Here is an 18,503-nt window from a genome sequence, read left to right on the forward strand (position 1 = left end):
TGAGGTAAAGTAAGATGCTTTACACATCCCCAGACGCCCTTAAAATGTGAATTATCACAATTATCTTGCCTTTCTCAAGTCCATAGCTTTTATTTATTAGTCTTGCAAACATTAGGGAACAAAGACGATCATTTAGAAGCAACTAAATTTTCACTTAAACCATGCTGCACCATTTCCCCGGGTTGTATTACATAAAAACATTTACCAGGGAATGTCTTAATTCATTATTCAGCACACATTTGTGGAACGGCTGCCGTTCAGAGCACAAAGGGTGAGATGCAGGCAGAAGCATTATGGAAAGTCACAGAGAAAAGGGGTCAGGAGAGGTCGTAGCTGCCCGAGTTGTTTTCCAGAAGGGATGCTATGATTAGGCCTTACCCTGTCTTTGTGGACACTTCATGATTCCCTTCTAAGTTCATTTCTCATCTCACCGAATGTATCCAGTGTTCTGTAAACACAACTCACACGTTCTTCTTTCCCTTTATTTCCTTTGGTGCTTCTTTGTGCTGTTTCCCCCATATCTGTGTCTCCAACTGCTGTGCATTCTTCAAGTCCAAACATCATCACCAGCTTTTCAATTAAGCCTTCTTTGATATGCTTGACTAGGAGTCATTCTTTATTTTGAACCCATACAGCGTCTCGTCTTACCTGTCTTACGGTAACACCGGTTTTTTTTTTTTTTTTTGGCCTTGTATTGACATTATTTATCTATTTATTTGCTCTCCAGGCTTGTAAACATCATCAAGGAAGGATCTACCCACAATTCACTTTGAATTCTACACAATGCCGAGTCCATCACTTTGTATAAAGTAAGTACTGAGTTTTGGTAAATGAACCCATGGGTGAGTGAATGATGTGGATCTGGAGATGAGATGTGGATAAAAGGAGAGCAGGGGGTATTGTGGCAGGCTGGGGGAAAGAGGAACACAAGATCCAGCATGCAGTCTCCCTTCCCAGATTTGCCCCTGGAATCCCCGATTTGCAAGAGGAGGAGGGGCCAGCGATGGAGGAGAGGCTCCATAGAATTTGTGCACTCACGGATGGGGGGCGGAGCCTGGGGCGGCAGGAGACTGGGGTGGTGGCCTGCATTGCTCCTGGGAAGACTGCAGCCTGTCCACGCTGAGTCCAGAGTGTTCCATACCAGGCAGTAGCTTGTGATTAGTATGCTGTCTGTGTTCCCGGACAGAGCAGATGTCTGTCTGCTTTTTTTCTGTTTAATGATGATGGCAAGTTCCCAATGATCAAGATCCCGTTTCACATTTTCTGAAATGCCTTGGCTGAGAAATCCTGTTTAGCCCAGTTCTGAGGCCCAGCCTCCTTCTTTGCAGGAATCTTTGCAGATTCATGTGGACTGAGCGCCCGGTGGGCAGGGGTGGCCTCATCTAGCCTTGCTCAGATGGAACGGGTAGTGGGCGGGGGCGTGTTACAGGCACTGTCTCTCCGTAAGGATATTTGTTTGTTCTTCTGTATTCTTTTCCTCCAGCAAGAAGTAAAACGAAGACTTCTGCAGATCTTCTAAACCAATTGGTACAAGATAATATTTGGCATTTGAAATAGTTTCTTTTTATAAGTTTATTTTTGGAAGGGGAAATATATTAGCTGCTACTTTAGTGATTAGTGAACAAGTCAATTAGATCCTTTCCTGTAAGAGATTGATTTTAGGGGTCCGCTGGTAATACAGATTGAGAGCCTGAAAAGCTGCCCCAAGATCTCAGAGCAATATATTTCCATAATTTTTTTTCCTGTGTTCCGTCCCCAGAACTTCACTGAGATATAATTGACGTGTTACATTATTTAAGATGTACAACGTGTTAAATTGTACACTTACATATTGCAAAATGATTACCACCAGAGCATTAGCTAATACTTCTATCGTTTCACATAATTACCATTTCTTTTTCTGGTGAGAACATTTAACATTTATTCTCTTAGCATCTTTCAATATACATATACAATATAGTACAGTATTATTAGCTATAAACATCATGCTGTGCACCAGATCCCAGAACTTATTCGTCTTATCACTGGAAGCTTTGAACTTTTTACCAGCATCTCCCTATTTCCTCCACTCGCCAGCCCCTTGTGCTAGGTTTTATTGAGATTCACAAATACATAGATTCTGTCCCCCAGAGTTTCCTAATCTAATCTGGCCCTGGAAATAAGTCATGCCCGTAAATAATTATGATACAAGTATCCTAGGAGAGAAACATATAAGTTGCTGTGGGAGTTGAAAGAATTGAGAAATTACTTCTGATGTGTGGATAAATGAGGTAAATCTTAGAAGACTTTGAAAATAGTATGTCCAATGACCTGGATCTTGAAATACAAGTGAGATTTTTAAACTTGTGACTATAGGGAGGGAACGCAGAGATGGGACTGGAAAAATGCCCAGTGTGGACCCCCTTGTAGGTCTAGAAATCAATAAAATTTTACTTCATTTTCCAATTAGATTTGAAGTTTCTGAAGTGTTTGTAACTCTTGGTCCTGGCACATGTTGGTACACTATAAATGCTTGGTGATCATGGTAGTAGCTGCCTTCTGAAGTTTTATGTTCTTCGTGAAAGTGGAGACAGGATGTGTCAAGACTTAATCTTGAGTCATGGCTAATATTTGGAGGGAGAATCTTTTTTTTTTTTTTTGAAAGAGAGAGAGTGTGCGAGTTGGGGAGGGGTGGGGTGGGGGGAGAGAGAGAGAGAGAGAGAGAATCCCAAACAGGCTCCAGTCTCAGCTCAGAGCCCACAGGGGTCTATCCCATGACTGTGAGTTTATGACCTGAGCCGAGATCAAGTGTTCAAGAATTGGACACTCAACCGACTGAGCCACCCAGGCGTCTGGAGACTGTTATAACCAGTTGGTATGATGTGAGAACGGGCTGGAGTGTGTGTGTGTGTGTGTGTGTGTGTGTGTGTGTGTGTGTGTGTGTGATATACACACATGTCGAACACAAGGATTCAAGGTTTTAAATGTGGAAATTAATTTCAGGTGTGCTTTGTGATCACTACAGAGAGGTCGTCATACTTTGGCTTCAATGTCAAGGATGAGGTTATTATTTGAGACAGAAATTAATAAATAGGTAGATGATAGATAGACTAAGCATAGCAGCATGTGGGTATGGATATGTTAGAGATACTTTGTAAGTAGGACCCTACTTTGTAAGTAGGTTGATTCTCAAAGAGCTAAAACCCATTCAGTTGCCTTCTGGGTAGGTCATGGCTAAGCAACTCAGCATTGCTTCGTGGGTGGAAGAAAAGTGTTCATTCCCTTTATTCTGAACCTTTGCTAACCAAGCAGTCTTCTGATTTATGATGAAGGATAACCTGAGCCAGGTACACATCTCTCAGGCTCACTCCTACAGCCTTAGGCAGCTTCTAAAATCATTTCAGACTTAGGTGTTCAGTTTTGAACCCTAAGAAAAACTGACAGGGCCTGAGCTTACTTATAAGTAACTGGTTCATGCTTAAAGTTGCTGGTGATCCATAAAATGATGCTGTTTGGCATCTTGCCTGCTGGAAGGGATTTTATGTGACAGGACACAAAATTGGCTGACATGTAGGAATACTGTGATTTCAAGGGCTCTAGGGAAGATCGTTGCTCAAAAAAGTCTTTCTCCAACTTCTACCTAATTTCACAAATATTCCAAAGTATCCTCCTTCTAGTATGTAGCTTTCTTCATGTTAAATTCTCTAAGAGTGGTTGATAATTACTTATATCTGTTAGTCAGTAAAGGGTCTGGGATCATTGAAGAGAATGGCCACAAAATCAACAGGACCAGAGAAGAAATTTTGGGTTAAAGGTAGATAACTCCTCTGTCTTTTTTTTTGTGGTAAATTTAAGACTGTCAGTACCAACCGTATCCTATTTATACTATTTAACGGTGTTAATAGTGTAGCTCAAAATGCTTGATAATGTCCCTACCTCTTTGGGAACAAGTAACTAAGGACTTTTTCTAAGTTCTGTCTTACGGTATTAACCTGACAATCTAATGAATAAATTCTTTGAGCTCTTGCAGGAGAAATGAAACATAGTTTTATCATTTAAAATGACTAAATGTGTGCTATAGCTTCTTTTTCTCAGGGCTCCAGCTTTGCTGGCTGCGCACACACGCCTTAAAAAAGCCCACCTAATAAAATGGCAGACTTTGTCTAAGTAGCTTCTCTAAATTCTGGAGGAATCAATGCCAATGCTTTAGATTGTTTCTGTTGAGACAAGTCTTGTGCATAAGCTGGATGGTTTGGTTTTTTTTTTTAAGCAGGTGTCCAAATATCTGAATAGAATACTTGGTCCTTCAAAATATTCGGACAATGAAAATATCAAACCTATTTCATAATAAATAGCAATTTAATTAGATTTTAGAGGAATAGTCAAGAGACAAGGCTGTTAAATTTAATGGGGACACATTTTCAAAAGGAGGTAATCAGTGATGCCTAGAGAGACATCTGTAAGATTTCATCACTAGTTAGAGAGAAAACTTTACCTAAGACCCACGATTCCTGATTCATAGGCTAGTTCTATTTCCACTGCTTCCTGGTGTGGTGTCTGATTCATTTGTGTCACACTGAAGAGGGAGAGGGTGTCATTAGTCATGTTTTTCCCAAGGCCGACTGAAACCTGATGTAATAAAAACAGTACAGGAGACTTATGTGTCACTATTATGATGCCCATATGACAACCAAGCCCATAATGGAGAAATGGAACTTTGGGGGACTGTTTCCTCTGTCTGGAAGCAGCAAATTTGAAGAGCAGTTTGATTTGCACGAGTTAGAAACGGTGCTGTTAACTTGGCTTGTCAGAAATAACGACTGTGGATACATAACGCGATCTAGTTTGGGTACTCTGGTTTTCACAGGCCCAGAACTTGGACACTGAATTTTGGAAGTTAGAGAAGAAAGATTATTGTGATTTATTTATTTATTTTAATGCTTTGAAATTCTATCAACCTAATTTACCCAGTCCTGAGGAGTTAGTTTAGCTGCTTTAACAACCGTCCCACTGGAGAATCATTTGTTCAAGATTGAAAACAGATAATAGGTTACTTGTGAAAAATTACAACTACAGATTACACTCAGAAATCCCTACATATGAGAAGGGTGTGTGGTTTGATGTTACCCAGTAAGCGACTGATGTCATAATGTGACTCCTGTAAAATGACCATGCCCTACCCCCTCATCACCAGCCTTGCTTCCTCTGGAGAGGGACAGAGCCTGTGGCTTGCTCTTGATGGGGAGGAGGACTGAGGGAGGAGAGCAGACTTCAGCGTCTCATGCCTATGAATTCCTGCTTTGTAGTGTTGGAGTTTTGAGGGTAGAGGGTTTGGGTGAGGGAGGGAAGGCACATGGAGGGAAGATGTGTCCTGCCCTGTTGGGCCCGCCTTAAATTCCAGGGATGCCCAGTCAAGAATTTGACAATAGTAAGAGCCCCAGGCAGGCAATTATGCAATATCTAATGTTCCTAAGCTATTGTACTTATGTTAATCATACAGTCCTGGAACAGGAAGTGTGCTTGAAACGTTGGACATAATTTAAGCTAAGTAATTTTGCATTCAGTCTGTTCTCTGCCAAAAAGGAAGCTCAGGCTGGTGGCCAGACCAACCCTTGGAAGGGAACTAAGGGACAACTGAGGGGATCAGATTTTAACTTTCAGTGTGTTAGGTTCTTCCTCTGAGTGGAGCAGAGGAGACGTGGGGGGAGGGGTGAGCAGTCAGCTCCGGAGCTACCCAGAAAGTAGAGTGAAAGCTATTCAAAGTAGTAAGTAACCCCCTGTCCATTCCCACTCCAATGTCAGAGCATCTAGGCCTGAAGATGATTCCTTTTATAGGCGCCACCAGCCCTGGGCAGCACCTCTGTTTGCTCCTTGCCCACCCCTTTCCGGGTGCTCTGAGAGTCCAGACTGGCAGCTTCTTTGTCACTGGATGTTGCACACAGCGTGACCTTTGGAACCCAGCTTGAACCAGGTGAGCAGAAGGGATACAGGTGACCTTCTGACATTAGCTCGCCAGTGCCTCAAGGGTCAGACCTGTGCTGTGCTCACTTTTAACGACTCTGTGTTAGGATGATCTACATGTTAGTGGAGCTAATCAGACGCTTCTTTGTTGGCCCTTCTTGAATATTCCTGGGAGACTCTGGGTTAGCAGACAGCTCATCTAGAGACCACTGGAAGGGGCCACCCAGGGTTCCTGTTACCTAATAGCCAACCCTCCCTCCCTCCTCACTGCCTCCCCCATCTTCTGGCTCTCTGTGCTTCTGCTGTGTGTTCTGAGTCCCAGGGTCTCTGGCATCCTTAAAACAAGCAAATGGCCACCTGACCCCACATCCAGGCTGGACCATCCCTGGGAAAGGATGGGCACCCTCCAATCAGTGCAGACTGTCCCCAGGGGAGCTTACCAGAATTTTGGAAGCCTGGGGTGGGGAGTATACCAAAACTGCCCTCTTTGCTCTTCTGGAAAGAAACAGCATGGGCAGTTTTGCCGGGGGATTGCTCAGTTTTTGAGCAGGGGTTTGTGTGGAGTTGTGGAGACACCAGATTGTTCTGGAAAAGCCTTCCCTTCCTCTTTGTTTCCTGTGCCACTCAGTGATGTTTCTTTTTTTAAAAATTTATTTTTATTTTTAATGTTTTATTTATTTATTCTGAGAGAGAGAAGGAGGGGCAGAGAGAAAGGGAGAGAGAGAATCCCAAGCCGGCTCTGCACTGTCAGCATAGAGCCTGACGTGGGTCTCAATCCCACAGACTGTGAGATCATGATTTGAGCCCAAATCAAGGGTTGGATGCTTAACTGACTGAGCCACCCAGACGCCCCTCAGTGATGTTTCTTAAGCTCTTGCGTTAGATGGTTTTGGTGGGAAACATGGCCCAGCCCAGACTCTGCCCTCTGGTGCAGCCTGCATAGAGTGTCTCGGTAACATGGCCGGTAGGAGGAGTGTGGCTGGGTTCCTGGTATTGGTGCTGCTCTGTTAGCAACAGAAACGCAAAAGGTCTCAGGTGGGAGATGAGAATGGCAACAGAAAAGCTATTTCTTTTCATTTCCCCAGGAGTTACAGATTCTGAGCAAAATTGCTAAAGGCCTCTCCAATTTGGAGGCATAACACTTTGGTAACATGTTGGAAGAGAGCCTATTGATTAATAAATGTGATTGGGACACAAAAGCACAGAAACCTGGGTATCGCTTTCATTCCTCACAATAATCACATAGCAAAACATCACTTCTTGGGGGGCCTGAATGCTGAAGCAGCAGGCTTCCAACTAGAATGCGTTCTTACAGCTTCCGCAATGGTACCCGTGTGTGTGGAAGGATGTTGGCAGGGCTGCTTGGGCAGGGGAGAGATTCCTGGCGGGGTTCCAGCCTTTGGTATGGGCCTGGGTCTGGGTGCTGTCCTCATGGTTTTCCAAAAGGGCAGGAGCGCAGTTTGAGAACCCCTGCTTTTCACAGCGCTTCCTTGAAGTAGCCTCTTCCCTATTAATCAAAACATGAAACCGCCTGTGCTCAGCACCCAGGCTTGTCACTGTCCTTAAACACACTTGCACACCCTCGTGCACACACTCACACATTTGCATGCACACACCTTTGCTGAAGGTGTTCTCTGCAACCATTCCACGGTCATACTTCTGATGTTTGTCCCACTGTGTGACAATTAGAAACTAATAGCAAACTGTTGACTGTCAGCCAGGTTATCAGATGCTGGACTTTATCTACATGAACCCATTAATTCTTCATATTCTTGCTAGGTAGTGACTCTTAGCATCCTTCCTTTACAGATGAGGAAACAGAAGCTTAGACAAATTACATGATTGGCCTCAGTCCATGAAGCTAGTAAGGGGCTGAGCGGAGTTCTGAAGTCAGGTCTCTGTACCACTCCACCGTATTTTGATGTAAGAGGGGTAGACCTCCCAGGGACCTCACAGCCCCTTCGCAGGGACTCTCCTGGGCTGCACTGCCGGTAAGTCTGCCCTCAGAGAGGCTCGTCTGTACTGGGTCCCATTGCTGCTGCCCTAGAAAGTTCTAGTTCCATGACTGTAGACATTGGGGATGGGGCTGCTGTATGTTTTGGTTTGTATTCTTGAGATCTTCTTGTCTCGTATGGGTCACCCCCTTCCTGCCTATCTCTGGCAGTGGTGGAGATGAGTGGAAAGAGGTTCTGTCTACAAATGGAACCAAATATGCTCATTGTCACTTACTCACCCACCCACTCACTCACATATTCATTAAATACATCTTTGGGCCCCTTTTTCCTTGGTGTGTGATGCACTGTGGATAGAAGCCTGGAACTCTGGGAGAATCGGTCAGACTGGAGAGGACATGCGTTATTCATGTACCCTATCTGAAGACTCCCTTTTTGTGGTTTGAAGGTGACAATGCCAACCTCAAGAAAGAGATGAGAGTATTAAATGAGAGAATATACAGTGAAAGTAGTCCATAAAGTCTAAGTGCTAAAGCAATAGAAACCATTGCTTCATTTATATCTTAATGTGTTACCAAGATGGGACCTTGTCTCAGCTCCCATGATGCCAGCCAAGAATCAGCATCCACTCTCCTTACTGATGGCAAGAGCTCCTGAATTTCAGGAGCTCCTGAAATTCAATACATTAGAGCTCCTGAAATTCAAACCCAAATAGTATTTGAGTTCCTAGTAGGCTCAAATACGCAGTCTTAATCCTTGAAAGTGCACTGAATGACGAATCAGTGCCCAGGACCCAGTTCGGCTCCTGCCTGCCTTGCTCTAGAGCAAAAATGGCAACATTTTCTATATATTCTATGCAGTTTACCTTTTCAACTTTCAATTTTCTATATATTCTATGCAGTTTACCTTTTCAACTTAGTTGTGTTTCAAGGACACCTTTCCAAGGATAGCCTTTCCTTTGCCACTCTAAAACCATTTTATTCTTTTTAACAGTTACGTAGTATTTTGTTACATGGTTTAGCATCCTGTATTTAATCAGTCCCCTAGTCTTAGGTATGTGTATTGCTTCTGACTGTCCCCATTGAAAATGAGGCTTTAATGAAAATCTTTGTACACATATTTGTGTTTGTATCTCTGTCAGATGCAAGTGAGATTATGAGTTGGAGGGAATTTACGTTTTATATTTTGTCCGATGCTGTCATTTATCTTCCAAAAAGGTTGTACCAAATTATACTATCTTACGCTGTATGTAGGAGTTCTCCACATTCCTGCCGACACAGGCTATTATCGGTCTATAAAAACATTTGACAGATTTATGGACAAAGTTCATATTTCATTATTTACTTTGTGTTTAATTGTTAACAAGACTGAGCGTGGTTTCTTCTTTGGCATTTTTATTTCTTCTGTAAATTGCTGCTTTCTGATCAGCTATTTTTCTACGTGTTGTTGGTATTTTTCTTCACTGCATTACTGGAGGTCTCTAGATGTTTTGAATGTTAAGATTTGTTTGTGAAGTGTATTACCTGGGTTTGCCTTTCCGAATTGTTGAATAAATTGCCTCATACTTGTGTTAATAGGTATTAACCTGCCCTCCCTGACAAGCTCTTTGGGTCATAAGATTCCCTTCTTCTTTTGGCATGGGAGATACAGAGTCTTGGCACTGAAGTTTTGAGAGGTATCTACCCTACAGAATGATGCCACGGGACTTTGGAAAAAGCAGAAACTTTAGACACAAGTAGTCTGATGTTGAGTGTTGATCCTGTCATTTACCAGCTGGGTGACCTTGGGAGAGTTGCTTAACCTCTGTCAGCTTTTGCTTCCTTATTGTGAGATGGGATATCTGCCTTCTCTGAGTACCATATCTATCCCCAAAGCCTGGAGACGTTTAGAAGTCCCTCTTCTTAGAGGTCTGTGGCATATGAAGGGTTTCAGAAGGACAAACCTCTTGCATAGACCACTGAGATCTGGGAATGTTGAACTCCTTTTGCTAAATTGGCAAATAAGGCTTTTTCTGTTTTTTTTTTAATTGAGAACTGATTAACGTAAAAGAAAACTTACAGATTTTTTATGAATTTTGACAGTTATATGCAGTTATATGACAGTTATATGTAGTTACCACCCAAAATAAGATATGTAAAGCTTCTGTCTCCCTCAGAAAATTCTCTGTACCCTTTATACCCTGGAGAACTTTCTGGTTGATCACAATGTATTCATTTTTCTTATATTTGGATTTTTTATAAATGGAATCACACCATAGACGTTCATTTGTGTCCGGATCCTTTCACTCAACATGATTTGAGAATCATTGATGCTGTTGCCTATATCAGTATCTTGGTCCTTTTAATCACAGAGTAGTAGCGTTTCTTTGCAGGGGGATGCCACAATTTACTTATCCATTCTCTTGTTGAGGGATGTTTGGGTGGTTTCCAGTTGTATGGGTAGTATGGGTAGTATGGGTTGTATGGGTAGTATGGGTAAGGCTGCTGTAAACATTCTCATGCAAGTCTTTTGGTGGGTATGTGTTTTCATTTATTTTGGGTACTAGAGTGGACCGTTTGAGCCAAGTGTGTGTCTAGTTCCATCGGAATCTTTCCAACGGGTTTTCTGAAGCGCTGCCACCAATTTTGCAGCCCCACCTGCAACGTTAGAGAATCCCACTTGGTGTTTTGAGCCTTTCTGATTCTAGTCCTTCTAGAGGGTGTGGGATTCTAGTCCTTCTAGCTACCACAGTGGTAGCTCCCTGTGGTTTGGCAAGTTGAGATTTAATGTCAGTTTCCGTGGTGAGATCTCTGTCCGTACCCGTGTGCCTTTCCCTTTTTCCATGTGTGTTGGCTCTCCAGTGAGATTCGAAAGGCTGTGAGGGCAGAGGCTCAGCCTAACATACGTTCCTCAAATTCTGGACTACACCAAACACAAGGCAGGGAACAGAGTGGGTACCTAATTTCTTGTCGGTTGATTTCTTGCTACTAAGAAACACGTGTAGACTGTTTTGTAAGGAAGGCAGATGAGAAGGGCGGACACCACCAACTGCTTTCCAAATGCTTGCAACTTGTTGGTTTCCTTGGAGGCGGTTCTCAAGTATCTTAGGAGAGACTGGTTCTGAATCTCCCCCCTCCCTGTCCCATCCTCTCTCTCTGACAATCAGGTGATTAGTCAGGGCTTCTCAGTAGCTCCTGGGTGTAGGTGGCAACTTTCTGTGTCAAGGGCTCTTCAGCCATAGCAAGTTCAAGAAGGCAGAGAAACAGGTGAGTGAGATCTCTTATCGGTCAGCTTCCCTTTCCTATCTCAGTTGGCCTCTTCCCTGCACTTTCCCCTTGATTGATGCTATAGAGTGCCATGAAACTGGTTCTTTTTTTTTTTTATTTTTAGAGGGTTGTTTTTTTTGGTCCTCTGACCTAACTATATTCCCATTTAAAAAATGAAATGGACAAATGAAATTATCCACAATGTGAATTTTTTTTTCAAGAATTTGAAGAAGATAGAAGACTACAGGTAATGTAAAACTTTTCTGAAGATGGTCACAGATTGCATAATCCCTTCATTCACTCTCTCAATGTTGTATCAGAGAATCCCTCCCACGAAGCTCTTTTCTTTGTTAGAAATCAGACTTTTTTTCCCCCGTGAAAGTAGTGGGGGGTGCCTGGCATAGTGGAGAGCATCTCAGCCGGGACTCTGTAGTGCAGGCTTTGGCAAGACCTTATGTCAGGACTTGGGACAAGGTGCAGACCTCCCAGCTTTCATGGCTTCCTGTTGGAGGAGGTCATCAAGAAGAGGACGTGACCACAGGTAGACCAGAAAGCTGGCCCCAGGCAAACGGAGGCTCTGCAGCCCCTTCCCTGCCCTTGAATGTATCTTCTGCCTACTATTCCCACAGTGGTGACCATTTTCAAGGGCACAGCCTTGAAAGCCAGGTGTTGCTGGGACCATGTGGACTATACGTGTGTCTGTATAAACTTCTAAGGTTCTTGCGGGCTGATGGGGAGGTTTACTCGTCTGGTGACGAACCTCCTATGTAGGTTCCTTTGCATATTAAAATCACCACCCACAAACCTGCAGAGAGCTGCCTCTTTCTGAGGATCCAGTTTCGGATTTCACCCGGGAGATCCCTGAGGTTGTGAACCAAGATCTACCTGTCAAACCCCTAATCTGATGGTTGGGAGGGGCTCAAAGATTTGAAAAGAAATAATCAGAGACTGAGGAAACACGTTACAGTCACTGTCTTTAATTTACCTGGGATAACGCATGCGAAGTATGTTATACTTAGTACTACTTCTTTCCTTTCATTTATTCAGTAGCTACCGATGGTATTACTTCTGTGGGCAGGCTTTATGCCAGGTGCTGCAGGGGTATCTGTAAACCACCCAACCCCTGTGCCTGGCTTTGCAGAAGGAAGTCAGACAGTGTAGCCGTGACCAACAGACAAGCAATCAGAGCGTCACAGTGAGTGAGTGATAGGCAGGTGCTGGCCAAAGCCGTTGAGTTCCTCACTCAGGGCTTCGGGTCAGGACAGGCTTCCCAGAATAAACCGCGTCCAACCTGGAATGAGTGAATGAGATCGAATTAGGCAAAGGGACAAGAGGATCACTGTTTCAGCCAGAGGGGACGGCAGATATGATGGGAGAGAGAAGGGAGAGAGGGGTTGCTCCAGGACATGAAGTGTGCTGTCACTGGAGCATGGGGGTGGGGGCGTTGTGGTCAGGACAGCGGTGAGGGATGGGACCGGGGACGGAGGGAGAGGCCAAGGCACGTGGGGCCTTCTGAGTCATACTAATGATGTGTCCTGCATCGTCAGAGCGCTAGGAACCTGTTGTGTGGTTCTCAACAGAGCGTGAGTACAGTCAGACTGGTTTTCTAGCAGTCTGTCTGGGTTGCTATGTAGAAGTTGGGAAGGGGTGAGCTGGATGAGGTTGGGAAGGGGTGAGGCTGGGTGTAGGAAGACTCCCTACAGGAGCTGGTGGGAGAGGGGCACCTGGGGCTGGGAGGAAGTGGTGGCTTTGAGAGATGACCTCTTCCAGCCCCCCCACCGTGGTGCCATTTCTGAGCTCAGAATCAGTAATTCAGAGCCGAGCGAGACTGGATAAAATCACCAAGATGAATTCCAGGGTGTATCTGGCTGTGTGCAGTTCTCTGAGCGTGCAGGCGGCATGCTAATTGCCGCGTTCCCTTTCTGAGCGCCTTGATGCTAGAGACCAACAGAATTTTTCCCTATGAGAAAAATGTGTCGGTGTTCCAGAACAGTCCGTTTTCTCCTAAGTCTGTTGCATCCTAGTTCATTTTGCTGTGTGTGTCGGGAACAGAACCCCCCCCCCAGAACCCCCTGGTGATATTTCCTGGTCTACAGTGGAGCTGCTGAGAGTGAGTGGGCTCCTTGGGTGTCTGGTGATCGCTGGTGCTTCCTGCTTCTGTTTTGCTGGTCATCAAATTGTCCATTAAAATATTCCTCCTCTCACCAAACTTGTTTTGTTGTGCTTTCCTTTATGGTTTCTGAAGGCGAGGGTCAGTCGCCCAGTTTCAATCAGCAGGCTCATGGTGCAGGGATGAATAAAACTGACCAACCGTCAGGAGCTTCCTTGGAAAACTGGCTTCCTGTGGAAGGAAAAGAGACAACAGATGATAACTTATCCATCTTTAGTTTTTTTTTTAAATATAAAACTTATTGTCAAATTGGTTTCCGTACAACAGCCAGTGCTCATCCCAACAGGTGCCTTCCTCAATGCCCATCACCCACCCACTCCTCCCTCCCACCCCCATCAACCCTCAGTTTGTTCTGTTTTTAAGAGTCTCTTATGCTTTGGTTCCCTCCCTCTCTAACTTTTTTTTTTCCTTCCCCTCTCCCATGGGTTTCTGTTAAGTTTCTCAGGATCCACATAAAAGTGAAAACATACGGTATCTGTCTTTTCTGTGTGACTTATTTCATTCAGCATAACACTCACCAGTTCCATCCACATTGCTACAAAAGGCCGTATTTCATTCTTTCTCATTGCCAAGTAGTATTCCATTGTGTATATAAACCACAATTTATCCATCTGTAGTTTAATCAACAAAGTCGGTAGCCTGCAGTGTTGATGTGTGTCCCGAGAGCAGAGCTGAGAGACCCTTAAAATCACCAGCAGGTTATCAGCTGTAGCCACAGGCCACGACCTCTGCCTCTTCCCAGCAGGCATGGCCACAGCCTGGCGTTTGCTCACCCTGTGAAGGAGGGGACCCCTGTGCCTGGCCGCAAGCATGCTGCTGTCCTTGTGACCGCAGCCCACTCCTGAGGTGCCCCCTGGGGAGAGCTGGCCCTCTAGCTCCTGAGCCATTTACTGGCTGGCTGGCGTCGCCCTCTGTCGTTGGCTCACTCAATTTGTGTCCAGCTCGACTGTATTAACCTTCTGGGCACAGAACCTTACTTGCCCATTTGGAAAATTCTTCTCTTTCTCCCTGATGTATGCTCCCCTGTGGGACTTTGGTTCAGATCTGATGTTGTTCCGATAGCTGCTGAATTTCATTCTCTGCTGGGTTTATGTCTAACTCTGGAACTTTGACTCTTCAAGTCTGCCCCTGTGTGTGTGAGATGCACGTGTGTCTGAAACGTGATACGTAAAGGCAAAACAAGAAGGAAAGCAATTTGAGTCTGTAATACTCAGATGTCCCCTGGAGTCACCCTGGCTTCTGAAGGTCACCTGGAATCCACATGAACCTTTCCTCCAGCGGTGACATGCCCCCAGTCTCGCTGGGGGACTTCTGGGAGATGCCGTGAAATGGGCTCTTTCCCTTCATCACCTTTGCTTATCTTTTCCTCCTAATCATCCAGTTTCCTGGGATTGTCTCAGCCTTGGTGCCCAGCCTGTGCAGCTCTCTCTCCTGACACGATTCCATGTTAGATGCGTCCGGGAATGCTTGCTCCCAAGAATGCCATCCCCACGGGACTGAGAGGGACCCTCGCTGTAATGGAAGCTTCAGAGCTAATGAGGGAAGTTCTAGTACAACATTGCAAACCACCTAAATCAAGGGGACATATCCTGTTGGACTGTAAAAAGTCTCTAGGGGACACTGTTCGGGAGCTTCTCATTGGCCTCTTCTCCCCACACTCCTCTGCTTCCTGCTTTCGTTGCTTGAGCCGGCGGCTAGCTTCAGTGAACAGATAGGGAATTCGTTTTTATTTGTTTGTCTGCCTTTGGGGGCTTACCTTTCCTATTTGGAGAATCCATTAGAGTCCTCTGTATGCTGGAGCCTGCCGGGGCTGGCTGGAAAGAGCTGATCTTTAAATGTTCAGGAGGAGCGCCTGGGTGGCTCAGTCGGTTAAGCGGCCGACTTCGGCTCAGGTCATGATCTCACGGTCTGTGGGTTCGAGCCCCGTGTCAGGCTCCATGCTGACAGCTCAGAGCCTGGAGTCTGTTTTGGATTCTGTGTCTCCCTCTCTCTGACCCTCCCCAGCTTGCGCTTCGTGTGTGTGTGTGTGTGTGTGTGTGTGTGTGTGTGTGTGTGTGTGCGTGTGCGCGTGTATATATGTGTCTCTCTCAAAAATAAGTATTTAAAGGGGCGCCTGGGTGGCTCAGTCGGTTAAGCGGCCGGCTTCGGCTCAGGTCATGATCTCGCAATCCATGAGTTCGAGCCCCGCGTCGGGCTCTGTGCTGACAGCTCAGAGCCTGGAGCCTGCTTCAGATTCTGTGTCTCCCTCTCTCTGACCCTCCCCCATTCATGCTCTGTCTCTCTCTGTCTCAAAAATAAATAAACGTTAAAAAAAAATTTAAATGTTCAGGAATTTGGAGTCTTTCAGTAGCTTGCAATTGGCCACAGTAGGAGTCTTTACACCACAGAAATTAGCAGATGCCAGAAACCTGTTGTTGGTGTTTGGTTTGTGGTTTTTTTGTTTTGTTGTTTGTTTTGTTGTTTGTTTTCTTGTTTTGCTGTTTTTTTTGTTTTGTTTTGTTCTTCTGTTGTTTGTTTCTTTTGGGAGAGCTGTTTTAGTGGCAGGTGGCCACGTCAGAATCTGCTGCCAGGCTCGGTTAAGATCTGTGGAGCATGTGCTGGGCTTTTAGATCTGGGCACGTCTGGGCTGGTGTTGTGTGAGGTCAGACCAGTTTCCACAGTTCAGCCTCCTGGGCAGGGGTCATGGGACGCGTAGTGCCAGCGGGGGTAGGCTCTTTAAGAAGATACCTGAAAAGCTCAGAGATTTAGCCGCATCCTGTTTCTGTGGGAGAATAAGGGTAGAGACCAGAAAGGGATGCCCGGCTGAGGGACATTATCCTCGTTGCCTGGGCTAGCGAAGACCAGGGACAAGTTGGCCAAAATGGAATTTGCCAAGATTTTTCTTGTGAATTGGGGCAGGATGGATTGGGATGGAATGAAGGAGGTTATGTGGAGAGCCGCAACTCTCCACCCCAGCTCCCTCTTCCATCCGTCTTAGAGCATGTGTTCTAGACGCTCTTTCTCTACCTCGGATGAGACTGGCAGCACTCGTGTTTTCTTTTTGCTGGGCCCATGCTAAATAATTCATTAGTCTTTCCAAATGAGATTTAATTGTTTCATTGCTTTATGATAAGTCCCTGAGGACAAAATTGTTTGAATAGAAAACCCAGTTAAAAATCCCCTCCCAGTAGCTCCAGGGTCCCTTCAATGGAAGATGAGCACTGTTTGGCCTGTCACTGTCCCGTGATGGGTGTGACCACGGCCCCATTGACTCCAGCGTTTGTGACACGTTAGTCTGGTACTGGAATGAAGTTCCGTGACAGGATGTAGCATCGTGGGGGAGCACACCGACCTGGGATGTCGAGACTAGTCTTCTAGTCCCCGGACAAGAGCATCATCCTTGGGAAAGTGAAAGGGTTAGCCTAGTGTAAATGGTGCAGCAACCCTGGGGGGTCAGTTTGATCAAATGCGTTGAAGTTGAATCTTGGCCTACTTTATGACCCAGAAATTCTCATTCCTGATATCAGCACAGAGCCTGATGTGGGGCTTGAACTCACGAACCGGTGAGATCATGACCTGAGCCAAAGTTGGCCACTTAATGGACTGAGCCACCCAGGTGTCCCGAGACGTGTTACTTCTAAGCACCCTTCAAACTCACTCCAAGGCAGCAAACTGTAGATAGTGAGGCCAGGCAGACCCATGACTTCCTATCTCTTGGACTCAGCTTTCTCATCTCTAAAATGGAAATAATAATATGTGGAGGCTTGTTTTGACTTTCAGATGAAATAATGCCCATAAAGGTCTTTGCACAGTGTTTGACACACACATTTTCAGTAAACATCAAGTCATGGTTTTAGTTTTAAATTAAATTTTAATTACATAAAAATATGTTATTCCTGCAAAAATACTGAAATATTATAGACAGCCAAAGTGCCCTTGAAGCTCTTCATCCTCCCCAATTTCATTCTAAGACTCTTACCCCACTTTTGAGAGGTAACTGCTCTTGCTACTTGAGTTTGTGGGTGCATGTATGTGTATTTTATCTGGACTTAAAAACAATTTTTTTTGATGTTTATTTATTTTTGAGAGAGACAGAGACAGAATGCGAGTGGGTTAGGGGCAGAGAGAGAGAGGTACAGAATCCGAAGCAGGCTCCTGGCTCTGAGCTGTCAGCACAGAGCCCGGCGCAGGGCTTGAACCCACGTGCTGTGAGATAATGACCTGAGCTGAAGTCAGACGTTCAACTGACTGAGCCACCCAGGTGCCTCTTATCTGGATATATATGTGTATATATATGTATATGTATGTATATGTATATGTGTATGTGTATGTGTATGTATATGTATATGTATATGTATATGTATATGTATATGTATGTACGTATATATATGTACGTATATATATATATATATACGTACATATATATATTTCTCCCTAGAAAATACGTACAGTATTATTCTACAGCTTCCCCCCCCCCCCGCTCGCTATGTTTTCAAGATTTATCCAAGTTAATAGGTCTGAATAACCTCATTAATTTTAATTATGGCAGAGTACCATATTATGTGTGCGTCGTATTATTAAAATCCATTTTCCTATTGATGGATATTTGCATTAGTCCTGCTTTTTCACTTGCACAAGCTGTGTTGCAGCAAACACCTTTACAGCTCACTTTGCAAGTATTTCTCTAGGGAAGCTATCTGGAATGAGATATATACGATCGTGAAGTACATATATTTTTAGCCTCAACCAGTTCTGGACGATGATCAGCTACGTGGCTATGCCAGTTTAAATGTCAACCACAGCAGGTGAGAGGAGTCTCTTCCTTAGTTTCTTGTCAAACTTGTCAGCACTTGAAAAATTTTGGATAATCTTGTGTGTGAAAAAAGAAAAGGTATATAATTTGTGGGTCTGATGCACTAATTACCAGTGGGACTGAGTATGTTTATTGTGTGTTTATTGGCCATTTATATTTCCTTTTCTGATAATTGCCTGGTAATATAAGTTGCCCATTTTCCTGCTAGCTTTTGTGACTTTTTCTTATTGGTAGAGAATTCTTTGTTTTCTATGTTGCAAATATTTTATCCCCTTTTTGCTTATGTTTTGATTCTGTTTATGGTGTCTTTTGATAAACAGAAGTGTTAAGATTTGATACAGCTAAATTGTCATTCTTTTCATCATTTTTGCTTTTTTAGCATCTTGTTTAGGGAGAACTTTTGC

The 18,503-nt window shown here is 44.5% G+C and overlaps 1 long non-coding RNA gene across 1 annotated transcript in view; it reads left to right on the top strand.

The window, feature by feature from the left end:
• Positions 1 to 18,503, top strand: part of LOC111560407 — a 58,345-nt gene that overhangs the window by 6,663 nt on the left and 33,179 nt on the right. Inside the window, exons 3-5 of the long non-coding RNA XR_006597500.1 lie at positions 728 to 809; positions 5,815 to 5,950; positions 7,750 to 7,931. This is a non-coding gene — a long non-coding RNA (uncharacterized LOC111560407). The remainder of the gene's footprint in view (positions 1 to 727; positions 810 to 5,814; positions 5,951 to 7,749; positions 7,932 to 18,503) is intronic.

Source organism: Felis catus, chromosome B2 (assembly GCF_018350175.1).
Source record: "Felis catus isolate Fca126 chromosome B2, F.catus_Fca126_mat1.0, whole genome shotgun sequence".
In the NCBI taxonomy this organism is placed as follows: Eukaryota; Metazoa; Chordata; class Mammalia; order Carnivora; family Felidae; genus Felis; species Felis catus.